Below are 19,146 nucleotides of genomic sequence, written 5' to 3' on the forward strand. Positions count from 1 at the left end.
ATGACTTACATGAAGTTTCAACTTCTGTTCCCCAGTACATATTTCACTGTTGATTCTGAAGAAGTACATTGAGTTCACATTTTCAGTACCTGTGAGGATTTTTAATATTTTGATCAGGTCCCTTTGTAGTCTTCTCAGTTGAAAAATAAAACAATGTAGGACATTCCTTCAAGTTCTTGACTATATGATGCCCATGGTGCTTTCTTCAGTAGCAAAATGGCATGCTCTGTCTAATAGAGAGATCTTGTACTTGTGTGTTCATCCGAAACATAATGTTGGTTGATGAGAGCTATCAAGTATATATAAAAAGAAGCCAGTGACTCACACAGAGAGAAGCCATTTATGTGTGTTTCGTAGGTGAAAAGGTCTTCAAGCCTCATAAAGTATTCTTAGGCTTTCAGGGTAATGATGAAATATTGCTGTTCAACATTGACAGCTTAATTGCTGGGTAAGCAAGGAGTTAACCATCAAGCTGCAAAGTGCCATAGTCTTGTTTTCACAGAGTATTAAAGTGAATTTTATTTTGGCATACATAAAAAATGTTTAAATTGTTTCCAGACAAATATATTTCTTACTGTCAAGGAACTGTAATACAACTAATCCAATTGCAAAACTATTAACAGATTACATTATTGTGTGAAACAATTGTTTTTATATTCGGTGTACAAATTTAAATGTGTTTTTAGGGTATGTTTATAATTAATATACATTTTATAAGTACAGTATGTAACCATAAAGCATCACCAATAAATAAATCACGTTCTAAGAATTTAGCAAAGAGACTGCAAAAGAGCCTTTAATATAACTACTATGCCATGACAATTATTTATAAAGTAAGAAACTGTATGTTATGATATTTAATTACATAATTTATATTATTATTTTAAATATTTCTGTTATTGCACTAATTACTTCTTGTGTTTATGGGCATCTTAAAATAAAAAATAATGTTTATAAAATAACATATAGTAGGGTATGGGAGTAATATTTTGTGGTACGTAAATTTAAAGTTATTTACTGTACATGGTACAGTATGTATAGCTGTCTATAAGATATCCAAACAACCCTTTCAGCAATAACATGTTTCTGTAAAATGTATTTATGAAGAACCCATCAGTATGCAGAATGATACACTCAGATGATAAAGAGTTTGACATTTAAACTAAAACACCTGGGATATATGTCACTGGGGTGACTAACTGGTCAGTATTTTTTTCTCTTGATTTCCTGACTGAGGGAGACTAGGTTGTTGATGGCTCCCACCTGAGTTTGTTTTGCAGTCTTGACAGATTGACTTAAAAGAGGTGCGTGAGAGGGTTTCAGGAGAAGTAAAACAGCTTAGAAGAGACACATCTGAATACTGACAGAAGGGGTAAAGAGACAACAGAGCCAGAAAGCAATATGAAGCCTGGCATGCTTTTTCTTCATTTGTTTGAAACATAAAAATCGAAGTGGACTACATGTTAGATGAAATCCAAAGAAGGAAATGAGGGTACATAAAAGAAATGGTATGAGCATTAGATGGGCTACAGAAATGAAATTAAGATGGATTTTGGCTCTACTTGAATTACTTGAATTATACAATTTTCAAATTGTAGTGCCCACGTGGGGCGCTTAACGGCTGCTCTGTCCCCTTTGGCCATGAGCACGCAAGGCGGGCTGGGAACAGCACCTGAGGGGCGGAACTTGGGGGAACCGGACTGTATATAAGGATGCGGGGACTGTGAGATGGCCTCTTCCCTTCCGTGTCTGTATTAGTGTGGGTGCAGTGCTATAATCTCTGTCCCTGTGGGTGTACCTTTCCCCGGTTCTGGTTAATTAATGTGTTGTTTAACCTCTTTTCCTGAGTCCTATGCCTGCTCCATTCTGTACCGAACCCTGCAGTCGTTACAATATGTTCTTTTAGATTGGAACCATGGGGTTATTTTATAGATATGTATTTAATCTTTTTAGTTCGAAGATGGTGCCTCAAACAAGGATCCTTTTGTATATTTTCTGTTTTTGATTTTCTTCAGCCATTTATTCAGAACTGATTCTGATTAGCACATGGAAGAACAAGTTGAATTTTTTTCAGTCAAAGTTGTGGATTGAAAGATTTATTTTTCTCTGATATTAGTGATTTTTTTAAAATAATTACTTTATAGTTAATTATTTTTTCATACATTCCCAAACAAGTGTAACCCTTAGTGAAGGTATAACACTATATTCACATCCAATACATTGGATGACCTAGATTCTTAATGAGTATGATCTTGTGGTCCACTTGAGTTACAAAAAAACATTTAAATAGTTGGTACGTCCACCTGAAACAACTGTGAATCAATTTGTGACTCTATGAGGCTTTTCAGGAATTTCAACAGTAATTCTTACAGCGGTCACAAAACATGTTTGCAAAACAAGGGATTTTTACCCTTTACTTTGCAGTATATTACAATGGACAATAAAAATAATTAATTTCTATAATTAAAACTTAAAAAAGCATATAAACTGTGTTACACTGTGGAATTTTCCAAATACAACAAAATTCATAGATAACCGTTAGAGAAAAAAGAATGCTACCATAAAATGAGTGCACAGAAGTCTCTTAAACCGAAAGAAAAAAAAACGATGGTGTACAGTACTTGTTGAGGGAAGAAATGATGAATTCCTCAAATTTCGCTATACCACAAACTGATTTTTTTTTTCAAACAAATGAGGAGTTTTATTAATACTGTCTTGTAAAAGTAAAGTCAGTTTAAAAAAATAGGCACGTCCGCTCTAATACATTGAAATAATTTGAGTGTTTATGTCGCAGGGGGAAAAAAAATCTAACAATCCCCATGACAATATCATACTGTATGTTCTGTGTTCATTGTTCTCCATTGTAAATTATCGGGTTTACTCACAACCTCAGACGATCAAGAAACTTACTGCCCTCTTCGCTGAGCTCCGCAGATCCAGAGATTTTGTTTTATTGTGAAACAAACGATGCACACCACACCACACATTCTCTAAATGTTTTCCAATCATCTCCCCTACCATTAATCCTCTTCCTTCCCATTAGCGGCCATTGTCTCCTTGAGGTTGAACTGTCCATTAAATTCAAGCTCAGCTGCCCCAAACTCACGAGCAGACAATGTATACTCTGGATTTCTCCATAGTGCTCTTGTGATACAAATGTTTTTTTTTCTCACCTCTCTCTTTTTTTCTTTTTTTATTACAAAATAAATACAATGACATTACAGAAAAATTTTAGACATTTCAAATTAAGCACAAAATTGTGAACTTTGTGAAAGTACAGTAAGTCACCATGTTGTTACATATCCCTGGTCTCACCACAGGCAACCACAAGACCTTTGTGCTCACTAGTCACCATAATGACTAATGTGATGTACAAGCAACTAAGTACAGGTTGTGCAGCAGACATTAATAGTTGTAGGCAAAACCGTCTCAAAATTAAGAGCAATATTTCTATTGCATTAAAAGAGATGTATTCACAAACCTGCTTGTTTACAATGTAATGAGGCTGCTTCATGTCATCAGAAGTTTGGTTGCCTTGTTCTGAATCGCATACCTTGAATTTTGTCTATTTTGTGATTTTTATTTACAAGTTACTGTGTACATTTATCTTTTTTTAGTGTGATTTGAAATGCGCTCATCAATGCTGATTCTTTTTAACCCAGAAATAAAAAATTCCATTGCAGTTATAGTAGAATTACTATAAGCAGCCACTTATCAGAAATAATTAGAACTAAACATAAAATGTAAATACTCATTCAAAGTAAAGCTCCAGACATTAGAGATCTGACATTTATAATACCACCTCTACACTAAGGCTGTCTTGGATATTTTGAAAAACCTAGAGCCAGAACTGGAAACTGCCATGATGGCAATTGTTGAGACAAATACACCAATCCAAGAAATTTTAAAAGGAGCACAAAAATGTGGCAGACTTCCCATTTCACAAAGCCTGCAAAGAGAACACACAAACCCCAGGAAGTGGTAGAAAAATCAGAAGGAAATGAACAGCCATTCAACTCACCTTTATCAAAAGACTTCAGGAAGTCTAATTATACCATGCCATATGCTCTGTTTCTTTTATTACCACTATTGTTTGTTCAGAGCTTGAATGCATTTAAAAGAATGTGAGAATTAAAGGGGTTTTTAACAAAAGTGATGAAGAAATGACCACAACCATGTACTCTCCTGCTGCTCTAACTTAAAATTCTCTATGATGTCACTTTTAAAAAAGATACAAATGCCTTAATAAGATCCTTCTTCCATTAATCTTTTTGCAAGCAACAACTACACCTGAACCAGTATCTTTACATCTTGCCTTCTTTTCAGTGCCTTATTCATTCCTTAAAATTTGCCATCATTTCACCACAGCTCTTCAGATCTCCTGCTCCTGTGATGAACCTTTCAGATTGAGGCAAGATTCCTCAGGTCCAGTTCAGATTGACCAGACATCTTCCACATCCTTTTTGTCTGCAAGAAAAAAAAAGATTTAAGTGCTTTTGAATGGGGTATGATAGAAGGTGTCAGAAGCTCTGGTTTGAGTGTGTCAAGATCTTCAGTGCTGCTGGGTTTTGCAAGCTCAACATTGTCCTGTGTGTGTATCTGGAATGGTCCACCACCCAAAAGACATCCACCCAACAGCAGGCCAGTGGTCAAAAATGGTTAATTGATGAAAGAGGTGAAAGGAGGCTGAGACAAATTGTGCAGATCAACAGTCTACATTTAGTCAACTGACCCATGAAAGAATGCACAACTCATCACAGCTTGACAAGAATGGGGTGTGGCAGCCAATAAATTGAAGCTGTTTCGAGGGCAAAAGGAGGTGTAACGCGATATTAGGAAGGCATTCCTAATATTTTGTACACTCAGTGTATACTTCTGTCTACAGTAAAAGCCTGATATGTTAATTACCTTTTTTAATTTCTTAACTTTAAATCCTGGCATAAACACAGTCCTACCCACTAGCTGTCTTTAGGTTTTAGCAATGTCATCAACACAAAATTAATCTTCAAAGATTTTCTAGAGTTATTTTACAATTACCACAGACAGAAATACAGTATGCAACATTTTACAGCTATTGGCATGTTCTTTATTTTTTTTATTAGTGTGACAGGCCCTACCCCAAAGCAGAGTAGATCCAAGGGCCTTCATGCACGATAACACAATAGCCAAGACAAGTGAAGTTAAGAGGACTGTTTACCACTTCAAGATGTAGAAGTAATTACAGTTTATTACTTAATTTAAATTATTATTAATCATTTAAATAGTCAATATAATTTGATCACAAATATTTATAGTTCATGCATACTTGTTTTCAGCTGGACCGCCAAAACTTTCCTCCTCAGCTCTTACCAATGGATAGAGCATCAGCCCACCACAAACAAGGGCAGGCTGGAGAGGAACATTTCTCACAGACACCCCCTTGGTTCAAAGCCTTCTAACCATTAATTATCTTCCAAGAGGTGCCTAGAGACTACAAGTCCCTGTGACTTATGACTAAAGCTGAAAATACGTTATTTGGTTTCTTCAGTAGGAACGCTTATGGATCTTTGGATCTGTGAGCCTCCGGTTATAGATGCTTAAAAACTCCTTTGGCTGGGATTCTGAACTAATCTTTTGCTCTAGAACTTTCCCTGATATCTTTTTTTTTTTTCCTCATGGAACAGTCCCAATAACCTGAGCTCATCCTCTGCGAGCTCAAGGCACACTGGGTTTGGGTAGTGCTCCTTTATGTCATTTCCTAGAAGAAGCTACAAACTTCTGTCCCTTCTCTCTCTTCCCCTTGACACAAAAGCCTTCAGTACCAGCTCAGCCACTCCTGAAAAGGCTGTGGGGTAGTCTTGTCCTGACCCCAATACTTTCCTGAGCAGTAAGGCATGCATAGTAGGGATTATCAATTATCTTATCAATGCTCACTGTGAAACTATCTACAAAGATTAGAGGCTGTGTAGTGGCCTGTGCTGTATTGGAAGGTCAGCTGTAATTACAACCCATTCTTGTCACAATCACATTGTAAATTTAATGTAAAAAAAATTGATTTTGTCAACAAAGCTTTTATAATAATAATAATAAACTTTATTTTATATAGCGCCTTTAAAGGTGGCTTCTCAAAGCGCTTTACAGGGTGACAACAACAATAAATAAGAAGAATACACAAGATAAAACACAATTACAATATATAGAGGAGACCGTGGATGGTGGTACTAAGAAAAGCAGAGGGGTGAAGAATGGAACCAGTTAAGTAAAGGCTTTTCTGAAGAAGAGGGTTTTGAGTCTGGATTTGAAGGAGTTTAGAGAAGGTGACTCTCTGATATCCTTCGAGAGAGAGTTCCAGAGCTTGGGGGCATAACAGGAGAAGGCCCTGTCACCCATACAGTGTAGACGGGCTTGGGGGACAGTAAGGAGGTCAGAATTAGAAGAGCGAAGGTTGTGAGGTGGGGATAGGGCGATAATAGTTCAGATGGGTACTGAGGTGCCAAGCCATACAGAGCTTTATAGGTGAGCATGAGGATTTTAAAGTCTACACGGAATTTGACTGGAAGCCAGTGCAAGGACTCCAGGATAGGAGTAATGTGAACACTTGCACTAGACCTGGTCAGGATTCTAGCTGCTGAATTTTGGACATACTGCAGTTTGTTCAGAGTAGATTTATATACCCCAGCGAGTAGAGCATTACAGTAGTCAATTCGAGAGAACACAAATGTGTGGATCAGCTTTTCAGCCACAGTTAATGATAGCATAGGGCGTAGTCTAGTGATATTTCTAAGGTGAAAAAAAGATGTTTTGACAGCATGCTGCACATGTGGGTCGAAAGTTAACCCAGAATCGAATATAACCCCAAGGTTTTTCAATTTTGATTGAAGCTCAAGTACAGAACCATCTACAGATAGGGTTACAGGACTGGCTTTACAAAGTTGATAGGGCGTGCCAATAAGCATGACTTCAGTCTTGTCGCGGTTAAGATGAAGGAAGTTTTGAGTCATCCAAATTTTTATATCAGAGGTGCAATTAGATAGAATAGAGACAGCCACATCAGTGTCAGGTTTGGTATGGATATATATTTGAGTATCGTCAGCGTAAAAATGTGCTGAGGCCATGTGATCTTAAAAGCTGACCAAGTGGGAACATGCTAAATGCTGAAGAGCAAGGGGTCCAGTATTGAGCCCTTTTAGTTATATATCATCTAGGAAACACATTTCAAATCTACTGTACATGGTATTTAAAATGTATAATAGTGTACGTTGCATACAATTATTAAGCTTTCATGGGTATGTTAACTATTCAGAATTCAAGTGTTATCTGGCAAATTATGGATTGTTTTTTTTAGCTAGACAGATACTGTATCATGGTTTAAACTGAATGATTCTCCTTTTATGGCACATCTACTGTATGTTAAATCATAAACTAATACTCAAAAGAGAAAAATTCTGGCACTTCTATATATTCTTTAAAGAAATCGTATTTATAACCCCTTTAATACCAATTTCTTCTAAATGGGCTTTTGGGCTTTGAGGATTAGTATTGAAGAATAAGATGAAGTTTTAGAAAGACGAAATTCACACTTCTGCCTTTGATGTTTATTCAATTTTAAATCTTATTAGATAACTAGAACACAAGATCCCTTCCTCTGATCAAGTACTATATTTATAAATTCATAAACGTTAATCTCAAAATAAAGCAAATTAATAAATAAAATATATAATGTATTTTAGATTCTAAAAATCCAAATAACCTCATCTACTGTACATCATTGTATTGATTATTTAAAAAGTAATACAATGTTTTAATGCATATACAGTGCTTTGGAAAAGAAAGAAGAGAGGGAGATGCTGCCTGTCCATCCATGAACAGATAAGGACAAGAGGATAAGAGAAAAGAGGAGAGTGAAGATGAGTGTTTACTACTGTACAGGCTAGCTTCTCTTAAGTGAGGGATGGCTGCTGCCAGGGTTTCAGGATGAGGAAAAAATGATGGTTGTATGACAAAGGTTGAAGAAGGTCAGCAGTTTGTTCCACAGTTCCTCCCATTTTTCAATTACCATGAGGGGGTAGAGTTGACTGTATAATGGCCAATCTCAGTCTTTGGTATTGTAGGTGGATACAAGATTATGATTCCTGACATACAGTAAGTACCATAGGGTGGATGACCTGTCATCCTTAGCCACCCAACCAATTAGTGAATGATATTTAAAAACAAGTAAACAGAAGAAACCCTGAATATTGGCAAATGTGGTTCTATTACTATTTCTGATTTGCATGTGTTAGTCAGTATTGAAATTTTGGAGGAGCCATATCAGATGTCAGATTGTTCATGTTTCATTTTTACTGCAATATCAGTTACAGTATATCTAACTTAAACTTTTCACACATCTTATTTCAAATCTAACTGAATTTGTTTTGACATGTTATAGAGTAATTGTTGAGTTGTAAGTTATTTATACATATATATATGTAGATTTGCACATATACCTATTGACCTGGGTACTTCTGGTGAGCTGTGCCAAGATGGTTGCAGTATATTGGCTAAATTTGCAGACTTTGGGCTATGACTAAGCAATGTCTCTTTTGGATGCAGCAAAGTACAAAAACAAAAAAAAAGTCTATATAACTCACTTATTGAACTCATTAAGAAGTGGTCATTATCAAAGGATATTATACCAAATCTGTCACGCCCTCTGCAGCCAGAGGGCACTCCTTCTCCTGTCTCTCATTTCCGGTTCTCTGCTGTCCTTCCGGTGTTTCTCTCTCTCTGGGGCTATATATATTTCCGGGTCTTTCAGTTTGCCTTTGCTCAGCATTGACGATCGGATGTCCTGAGACCTGCCTAGCACCAGGTCGCCCCACGTCCGCTACCTGAGGGCATAGGTTTCTATACGGCATTCCCTGAACAGCTGAGCCCGGGCTAACCCCCGTCTCGCCGCTATGCATAGGGTCTTCTCGCTCTCCTGCCTCTCCACTGTCTGTCCCTCTAGCATCCGTGACAAACTCTTTCTGTTTAATAATTGATATGCAGTGAACCCTTTATGAAGCTACAGAACATTTAAAATAACACTTCAAAGTTTCTGAAAAGCAGTGACTGCATTATGTTAATCACTCAATTAGCATTCAACTACTTATTCTGAACATTCAGAATGCTTGTGGTCAAACACATTGTACTGTAGATCATCAATTTTACAACTGGCATACTGTACTGTATATCATCTTAGGCAATCGACACTAATGACTGTATAGAAACCTGCCACTTTGTTTCCTACAACATTTCATAATATGAAACTTTGTTGGTGCATTATGGTTTGAATAGAAGAGAAGATGGAAATATAGATGGAGTATAGTTCTTATACTTTTGTTTCTACTGAACTCAATCTTATAACAATGTTACTGACTCATTGCTTTATTACAGAATTGCATGTCAATAATTTTCCTGTATCAGTTACAGTACATGGTACAGTATGCATATATTTTGACAGGAAAATTGTTTGCACATATTCAGACCACAACAAAACTCCTGTCCCATATTCAACCCAGGAACCTTCAATTGAACAGCTGCCAAGGATTAAATGTTGAAACACTTATAGAAACATTGTAAAGTTATATATGCAAGTGAATGCCGATTTCAGTTTCAAATGGGCAGTTTCCCACAGACAAAGTTAATTATACAGAGCTGTTGTGACAATTCTGATAACTACTGTAGTTAAGATTTGGAAAGAAGATTAGGATTATGATCAATAGCTGATATTGCTTTCACTTCTCCGTGGAACTCACATTAATCAGATTTAGTGGTGTTTTAGCCTCACATAAAGCTGAAAATGAATTGTACATGTTTTTGTACAGGGAACTTTGGAGACCTGGTACTATTCCAAACCACATTTCTAAGAGTTCTCTATTGAATTTCTAGTCTAATTTGCAGGGATATACAATATTTCAGTCCCAGTTGTTTTAAAGCATATTTGCAAATTGTTTTCTATACCAAAAATAGACATGAAATGACACGGTTGGCATGGAAAGAGCATTTCAGGTTCTTCCAAAGGTGAAAGTTTTGTGTTTTCTGTCCTGTGGGTTCTTAGGTTAAATAATTCTGGATTCTTATCTGCTCTTTTGCATTGAACATGTTACCAGGAGTACTTCAGAGAAATAAAACTTGAAGTTTTGTCCCTGTGCTTTTACAACATTCCAGGTTGTCTAATCTGTCTTTGCCTTCACTGTTGCATAAAGTATTGCAATTATAAAATAAAGTTGATTATTTTTATATAGAGCCTTTAAAGGTGGCTTCTCAAAGCACTTTACAGAATGACAAAAACAATAAACAAATACACAAGATATGCACAATGAAAATACACAATGAGAGGAGACAGTAGATGTGAATACTGAATACAGTAGGAGCAGATGGGTAAATAACAGAACCAGTTAAGTAAAGGCCCTTCTAAAGATGAAGGTTTTGAGTCTAGATTTGAAGGAGTTTAGGGAAGGTGACTCTCTGATATCCTTAGGGTTAGAATTCCAGAGCTTTGGGGCACAAAAGAAGAAGACCCTGTCACTCACAGAGTGTAGACAGGCTTGGGGGACAGATCAAAGATCAAATATTGCGAGGTGGAGAGTAGGATGATAGTAGGTCAGACAGGTACTGAGGTGCCAAGCCATGCAGAGCCTTATAGGTGAACACGAGGATTTTGTTAACATGAAACCTGACTGGAAGCCAGTGCAAGAACTCCAGGATAGGAGTAATGTGATCACTTGCACTAGAACTGGTCAGGATTCTGGCTGCTGAATTTTGGACATACTGGAGTTTGTTCAATGTGGATTGAGAAACTCCATCAAGTAGAGCATGGTTGTAGTCAATTCGGGAGAAGACAAATGTGTTGATCAGCTTTTCAGCAACAGTTAGTGAAAACACAGGACATAGTCTGACGATATTTCTGAGGTGAAAGAATAATGTTTTGACAATATGTTGCACATGTGGGTTGAATGTCAAGCCTGAATTAAATATTACCTCCAAGTTTTTCACTTTAGATTGAAGCTCAAGTACAGTACCATCCACAGACAGGGTTACAGGTCTACAAAGTTGATGGAGGGTGCCAAAAGCATGACTTGAGTCTTGTTACAATTTAGATTAAGGAAAGTTTGAGTCATCCATGTTTTTATGTCAGAGACGCAAATAGAGAGAATAGAGACAGTCACATCAGTGTCAGGTTCGGTATGAATGTAGATTTGAGTATCGTGATCATAGAAGTGATAGTTGAGGCCATGTGATCTTAAAAGCTGACCAAGTGGAAACGTGTAAATGCTGAAACATAGGGGGCCTGGTATCAAGCCCTGATGAACACCAGACTTAACAAGTCCAATTTCAGACCTAAATCCACCAAGTAAGACAAAGTGACAGCAATCAGTGAGGCAAGACTTGAAAAATTAAGAGCAGTGTCAGATAAACTCCAAACAGTCTCAAGATGAGAAAGTAAGATATCATGATTAATAGTGTTGAAAGCAGCACTGAGATCAAGAAGAATGAGAACTGAAAGAGAACCAGAATCAGAAGCTATTAGAAGATCGTTAGTGACGTTGTCCAGGGCTGCTTTTGTGCTGTGAAATTGTCAGAAGCCAGATCAGAGGGGTTTGAAAAGATTACTTGCAATGAAGTGGTTATTGAACTGAATTGTAACAGCACATTCTAGAATTTTTGCAAGAAAGGGTAAGTTGGAGATGGAGCAAAAATTGTTTAGATTGTCCAGTGCCATGTTAGGCTTTTTTGGCACAGGGGTAATTGCAGCAGATTTGAGGACCGTGGGTACACCAGTGCTCAAGGATTCATTTATTATATTGAGAGAAGTGAAATAAGGTGGTGGGAATGGGATCTAATAGGCAGATAGTGAATTTCATATGCGAATCCAGTGAGCTGCAGAGTCAAGAAGAGAGATAGATGCAGAGTCAAGAAGAGAGAAGTTGGAGAGAAGGGAAGCAATAAAGTCAGGCAAGCAGGGGAGAGGTGTGGAAGTAGGATGAGTTGTGAAGAGAATGTGATGCTAAATGTTGTCGGTCTTGTAGCTAAAGAAATCTAAAAATTTGTTACCATGAAGTCTGACCAGTAGCCTATCCAATAGCTTTTAGAGAACTGCTACCTGAGTACTAAGAGATACTCTTGTTGTCAATTCATATTACAATGTTTTAAGCTAGGGATCTCCAACTGTGATCACGCGCAGTCCTAGTTTTAGTCTCAGGAATGTCAGTAACATACAGTACAGTACTTAACATTTTGTTTAGTGTTCTTTAATAGCTTCATTTTTACCCCAGTTTTTAGTCTTTAGCAGACTGGAACAGGTGTTGCTCTAATATTTGCCTATTTTTCCTTCAACCTTCAAGCTTCAATCGTTCCAGTACAGTCTAGGACAAGCATCCCCATAGCATGATGCTGTCACCACCATGCTTGACTGCAGGGATGGTGTTGTCTGGATAATAGGCTGTTTTGGGTCTGTGCCAAATATAATACTTGGAATTAATATGTGGGATATGAATGCTGCCGTTCAGGCCAGCTTTATGAAGTGACTGGGATATTGCTGACTAATGCACATTTTCTCACTTGTCAGCCATTGAACATTGTAGCTGTTTCATTAGTTGTCATTAGCCTCAGAGTGGCATCTCTCACCTGATTCCATGTGTCTGGCATCCACTTTTGAAGGTCAGCCTCATCTGAGCAGTGTCTGGGTGATATGATGCTCCTTCCATTGACAATTGAGCAAACAGTGCTCAGAAGATTATTCAGAGACTTTGGTATTTATTTGTACCTGTAACCTTCTTTCCATGCTTTTCAACAACTTTATCCATGACATTAAAAAGTACTTAGTCTTCATGGTTGAGTCTTTCTGTGTTTCAACTAAAAAGGGGAAGCAAATCACTTTTTATGATTAAAAGTGACAAAGTCCATTAAACATTAAGGTGTGTCCATGTTAAGAGCTACAGGATTTGTGTCATAGGTTCAAACCAAATTGGTGAAAGCAGTTTTGGCATGTGATATTAAATTAGCAATGTCTCTGCGACACCTTCCAGATTAAAGTACATGAACAAAAATAGAAGCAATTTCATTATCAAATGAACCCTTATCATTAATTGCCTTGGAAAAGAATTCACAAACATTTTTACTTTTTGCTGTTTTAAAGCTGGATGTCGTGACACTTTGAAGTAGCAAATAATATTTATGTTTGCATATTTGTGTAGTTGGAACATAAATGGAAATGGAAATGAACAAAAAATACAGAACATGTAAACAATTTTTTTTCTAAGGATTCCATACCTATCATCACTTCTACCAGATTTATTAAATCAGATCCTTTTACCCCAAAAATTTCAATCAGTTTTTCATTAGTGAAAGATCTATGATACAGTATATCACAGCCTGCTTCTGTATATTTGTGTAGTTGGGATATCAGTGGAAATGTACAACAAATAAACAAGAGAATGTAGACTGTGAAGACTGCAACTTTATATATTTCTAGGGATTCCATACCTACCATAATGTCTACCAGATTTTATTAACACAGTTCCAGTTACCCCAAAATTTCAATTTATTTTTCATTAGTGAAACGTTTATGCTAAATCACAACCTTTTTCCACCACACTGGTAAAAGTACCCACAATTATCTTCCCCGTTTGTGTGCAGGGCAAGCACAACTTCAGGGACAGACTCATGCATCATTTGGTATTTCTAAAACCACTTTTCCACATCAGCTGGCTTGTAACAGAAATTCTCATATAAAGTACAGTTTGGTACAGAAAAACTGTTGCGGGTGGCTGACTTGGAGTGATTTCATATTTCCCTTTCCATAGGGATCGCTACATATGAAATAAATTGCCTGTTGACCTCACCCCTTTTAAATTTAATGAACATTTCCATAAATATTTGCCAATGGGATGAAAGGTTAGACTGGGATTTCTAGACCTGAATAACCAACTATTCAAGTGACAGAGGTGCTCAAAGCTGACCCATTTTGGATCTCTTTACCTATCATAAAACAGACATATCTTCATCACTTATAGACACATAATGGTGATTTCTATATTGTTTTTAAGCTTAAAATTGTGTTGTCAGACTATTTATGAGTTGTTATCTTCTTTGTTTCAATATAAGATACACTTTGCCTTTAGGGCTTTGAAACTGAAGCTGATATTGTGAGCTAATATTGTAGATCAATATATTTATTGGTATAATATCATGCCAGTGCTGCAGGAAAAGAAACAAAAACTTTCAGATTTTTATAAATCTCTCAAAATTCTGTTCCAGAATTTCAGTTTTATTTTCAAGGAAAGAAAACAACATACACAGTATGTGGCTTTTACTGTTTTGTTTTTCAGTAACCATACAGTACATGTGAGCAGTACTGTATACTGTTTAATTATTTGTGCATAAAATATGTTAATATTAACCATGCTTATTTTGTTGCTCATGAAACATTAATTGCACATCATTGAAGAGAATCATTGTAGAAAATAAAGTATTTCTTGAAAACAAGACCAACATCTTTTCAATTCCATCAGTTTTCGTTGTACACTTTGATTTTTTTTATTTTCTTCTTGGCTATGTGCTTACTTCATGCACCTCAGGGGTTCTGCTAAACAACCAACACTACCTCATTTTATTATCTACCACACACTGTGTAAACTGCAGATTATACTCCTCACAGACCCATACAGCAGGTTAAATGTCCCAGTCAGCTACAAGTCACATCCATCATGTAAATCTAGGTCAATCAAGTTGCCCGTTTTGACCTTTGTTCTTACTTTTTACTTATTATTACAGAACTGCAAACTGGACATAATTTAAAAAAAAAACTAAAGACACTGCATATCATAGGAACTTTGCTTAAATAAAACTGAAAATAATTAATTGGTTAAATAAAACTTACAAGCACCTTTTGCCATTGTGAATGTCATTTAGGTACTATTATTAAGGAAAGAAAAAGTCTCCAGGTACTTGCAGAAGTCCAAAACAAAATGTCAGTTTTTTTTAATTAGTAATCGGTATGCTATAAGCTGTTTTCATTTGTATTTAAAGAATTTAATTTGCCTGGGTTTTGACATGAAGGTATTTGCTATGCTTTTCTTGTTTACCATTCTGTGAGTCTTGATCTTTTGTGATCTAATGATGAAACTGACACTTTCCTGCATTTTTTATTATTTATACTATAAATATTAGTAATATTAAACCTAGTTCTGAATTTGGAGTTTTTTTAGCATGTTGTAAGCATATCACAATACAAAAAGTATTATGGTATTTGTAATTGTAATTAGTTGTCTGACTTTATTAAAATGTGCTACTAATTCTGTTACTAGTATTATTATCATCACTTTTGGTGCACATGTGTTTTGCAATGCTGTTCCATTGTGTTATTTCTGCTCTCATTGTATTTACTGTAGGAATGTTAAAAACAAAAATAAACAGAAACAGAAATAAAGCATGCTCATTAAACATGACTTCTATTTAAATTCATTTTCAGTCTCACATTGCTGTTAGTTATATTCAATTTTTGAAATATTGTCCTACGTATGGTGTAATAAGAGATTGTGAGCATTAAATTTCAGGTGATTCTAGTAGATTCTGTTCTATTAATCTTTAATCTGTTTTTTCAAATATAATGGTGACTTCTGACAAAAAAGCTGTAAAAAAGCACAAATTAAATTTCTTATTGACAGACTTCTTTCTCTGTCCTCTTTTCATTTAGCCTAATTGTGTTACTGTTGTATTCTTATATAGTTATTTAGATCAATTTTAGTATTGAGGCATTGTTTTCTTAATGCTTTTAGAATTCTTAAAGTGCAAATGAAGGTTAATGGCATCTCATAGTTGATTAATCCAAAGCATAGTACACATGGTTTAGACATTCTGTACTAGTTGCTCTTTTCTAAAAACATTCTAATTGTAAGTGGTCAATGGTACTGAAGGCACTCATGAATCCTACTTTTTCTTTTGGCCGATAGGATTCTAGTGTTCTCTGAAATTTGTAAAGCTTTTTCAGGATAAGATAATACATTTATACTTATGTGTAGTAATTCTTATATTTAACAATATTTTGGCTTTCCTGTAGAAATCTGGCTTCTTTATTGTTGTTATTTGTCTTTCAAATTTAAATAAAACATATGGTTGAATGCCAAGTTTAGACTCAGTAATGTAGTTAATGGAGAGAATGATAGTTATACTGTACACATGAAAGGTTGCTTCTAATTTATACAGAATTCAAGCAAACTGATGGTTCAGTCATATACTCATTTTTTCTTGTATCACACAACACAGAGCACTCCAGCACATTTGCCAGTTAAATTTTAATTTGTCTTTGCACTGCCAGAAGAGGTATAATCTTGCTTTTCTGATTGAATTTGCCTTCTGTGAAATGTTCTTGCACCCATCTTGTTTGTGAATATAATTTACATACTCTGGCTCACTGTATATCAGTGCTAACCACCACCAAATAATGTACTGTAACATGCAGTTGTTCTACAGAATGAACAGTACAACATTACTGTAATCTGAATAAAATGGATCATACAGTCTGTCCCAAATCAATGTTTATAACTATTTTAAGTAGGAAGAGTTGACTAAAATTCATTTAGAGATCGACATCACATGAAATTCAATACTTATTGTCAGCAACAATAAATGTGTGTTTTCAAATGCAGAAATTGACATAGGCTAAATGTATAGAAAAAATCTAGCTTTATCCTGTCTAGTTATCATGTTGTATTTTGTTAAGAAAATATTTTAGTGTCTATGTAAGGTTCCTTGCCAAGTATTTAGACCCTTCCTAAGGTGTCTGATTTTGTGAAATTACAAAATGATGCACATTGGTGACACACCTTGGAGTGAGATGTCATAAATACGAACATTAATGGGGAAGTCAAGGTAAAACAGACACACAACGCAGCCATAAGGTACAGAATAAAACATTAGCACTCTATTATTTACAGTGTGAGGTAAATTAACAAATTGCACAAAACCAGGTAGAAGCCTATGCTCCTCTTTAAGCTTTTTCGGTCTTTCTCTAATAGTAGCCAGAAGCTGAGCTACTAACCAGCTCCAAAATAAAGTGTTTTTTTATGTCATAAACTAATAAAATGTTCACCAGTTGCTTGCTCAGTCAAGTCAGATTCTTCCTTGTATCCCTACCTCTGGTGCAGCTTGCATAAGAGATGATTTGCCCTCTGTCTTCAGACAGCAGATGTTGGCTGACCTTGGAAGCCTTCACTTCCTTCTGTTTTTTTTAATCTTGGTCAGTTGGTCACGTGACTGAGGGCAGAAGCTCTTTCCCCACAGCGTTCTGGAGAATGTGCTTCAGATAAGGATCTCCATATTGTTTGAAGTAGTGACAGTCTAGGTTAATCTATACTAACAACAGGAACTGGTATCACAAATCAATCGTTACTTTATCCAAAATAAACATTTTTTTGTGAATTATTTTGAAAAACATAAAAGCAAGGAGAAGACAAAGACAGACTACCTACAAAAGACTTTTACCACTTAATAAAAGAGGAGAGGTCTGCACGTTTTGTTTTAATTGAGATTTGGAGATTTTGCAGGCATCCTCAGTCCAACCTTATATACAGACCTTTGTTTCTGAGCTATATTAAAACATTGCTGTGAGACTAAGACCATACCAACATTACTGTACTGCTCATTTCAATGCAAACCAATATAGCGCAAGCTGATAGCAGTGCAGTTCCATCACTGTGCAGAACATTGACCCCATTACCATTAAACATTGATCCCATTACCAGCAGGAAATATGAATATTGGCATATATGAATATCACTCTTTTGGGAGGAAAGCCTTGTTCTTCGTACATTTTCCACTGTCTGTCAATCCCTTGGTGTCACAAAAGAAAGATCACCCATGGTGGTCCAATATACTGTAATATAATAGAAATGCAAGTCAATATGCAGTAGATACTGTATGGAATGCCAATGAAAGCCAATATAGCCAATGTTAATGCCGAGCCATTTCTTGAAAACATAATGATGTGACTGGGATGCCAGGAATATGTCCTTTTCCAGTCTCCCATTTTTTTGTTTGTTATTCATCTCATCTTTTTCATTTATTCTTGACACATAAGAGTGGTGGAGGTGTGGAAGAGATGGTTCTTTACCCATTCTATCTCTATTTAAGAAGCTGAAACCTGCTAAAATGGCCAATCCACTGTAACAGTCAGGTGAGGAGCAGGTGCTAATTGAGATGGAGGTGGTGAGCGCACGCATGACTGCAGCAGCTGTGGACTTAAATATTAAATATTCATCAAAAGATGTTCAAATTGGACTTGATTGAACAAAGGGAACAGAAAATAAGTTTGTTCCAAACTGGAACAGAGCCTGGAACACAAGTTTACCCAACTGGAGAAGTGCTCTTGTCAAAATAACATTTGTCTAGTGGGTTTACCAAAGAAGGTTTAACTCAACTATCCAACCAAATGATTGAAAGAGAAAAACTTCATTGTTTCTAAATATATCTTAATCTTATCTCTTATCAAGATATTCCTGCCATTAAATCAGTACATGAGGTGCGTGACACATCTGGGAGAGTCTTACTGTGGCAGTGTTTTTTTTAACAAAGGCAGGTCAAGATCAAACATACATAAAAGCAATCAGAAGGTACAAAACCAAAGTTATTTTATTAATACTGAAAAAAATCATCTAAAACTCAAAAACAAAAGCCAAAGTGCTTTAATGAGCTATAAACTAGATTTCTTCTGTGTCCCTCTCTAAAAGTCGACGGGTAGCTAAACTGCTTACAGGCTTCCACATACTGTTTCTCAAAAATATCTTCCAAACAGTTTTATTTAGTTTTATGCTATATCATATAATATAATATGTACTTTATATAGTATGGATATTTGATATGATAATGGAAAGGGTGAAGTGCGTCATCTGTTATACAGTACACTAGCATCCCCACTACACTGCAGATTGGGTGGAGAAGTAAAACATTTTCTTCACCTGTTGAACACAGAAATAGCTGTGGTCTGGCCAAATTGTCCAAGTTCAGAGAGGAATCGAGACCAGTATAAATACCTCAACTTTTAAGAACAATGTCCTGGAATGTCTATATAGTCAATAGCTCAGTTTAACATATCATCTGAAGGATCACAGAATAGAGCTTATGCTGTAGATTGGGCACTTGAAT

The sequence above is a fragment of the Atractosteus spatula genome, chromosome 8, assembly GCF_055471065.1.
Source record: "Atractosteus spatula isolate fAtrSpa1 chromosome 8, fAtrSpa1.hap1, whole genome shotgun sequence".
Lineage (NCBI taxonomy): Eukaryota > Metazoa > Chordata > Actinopteri > Semionotiformes > Lepisosteidae > Atractosteus > Atractosteus spatula.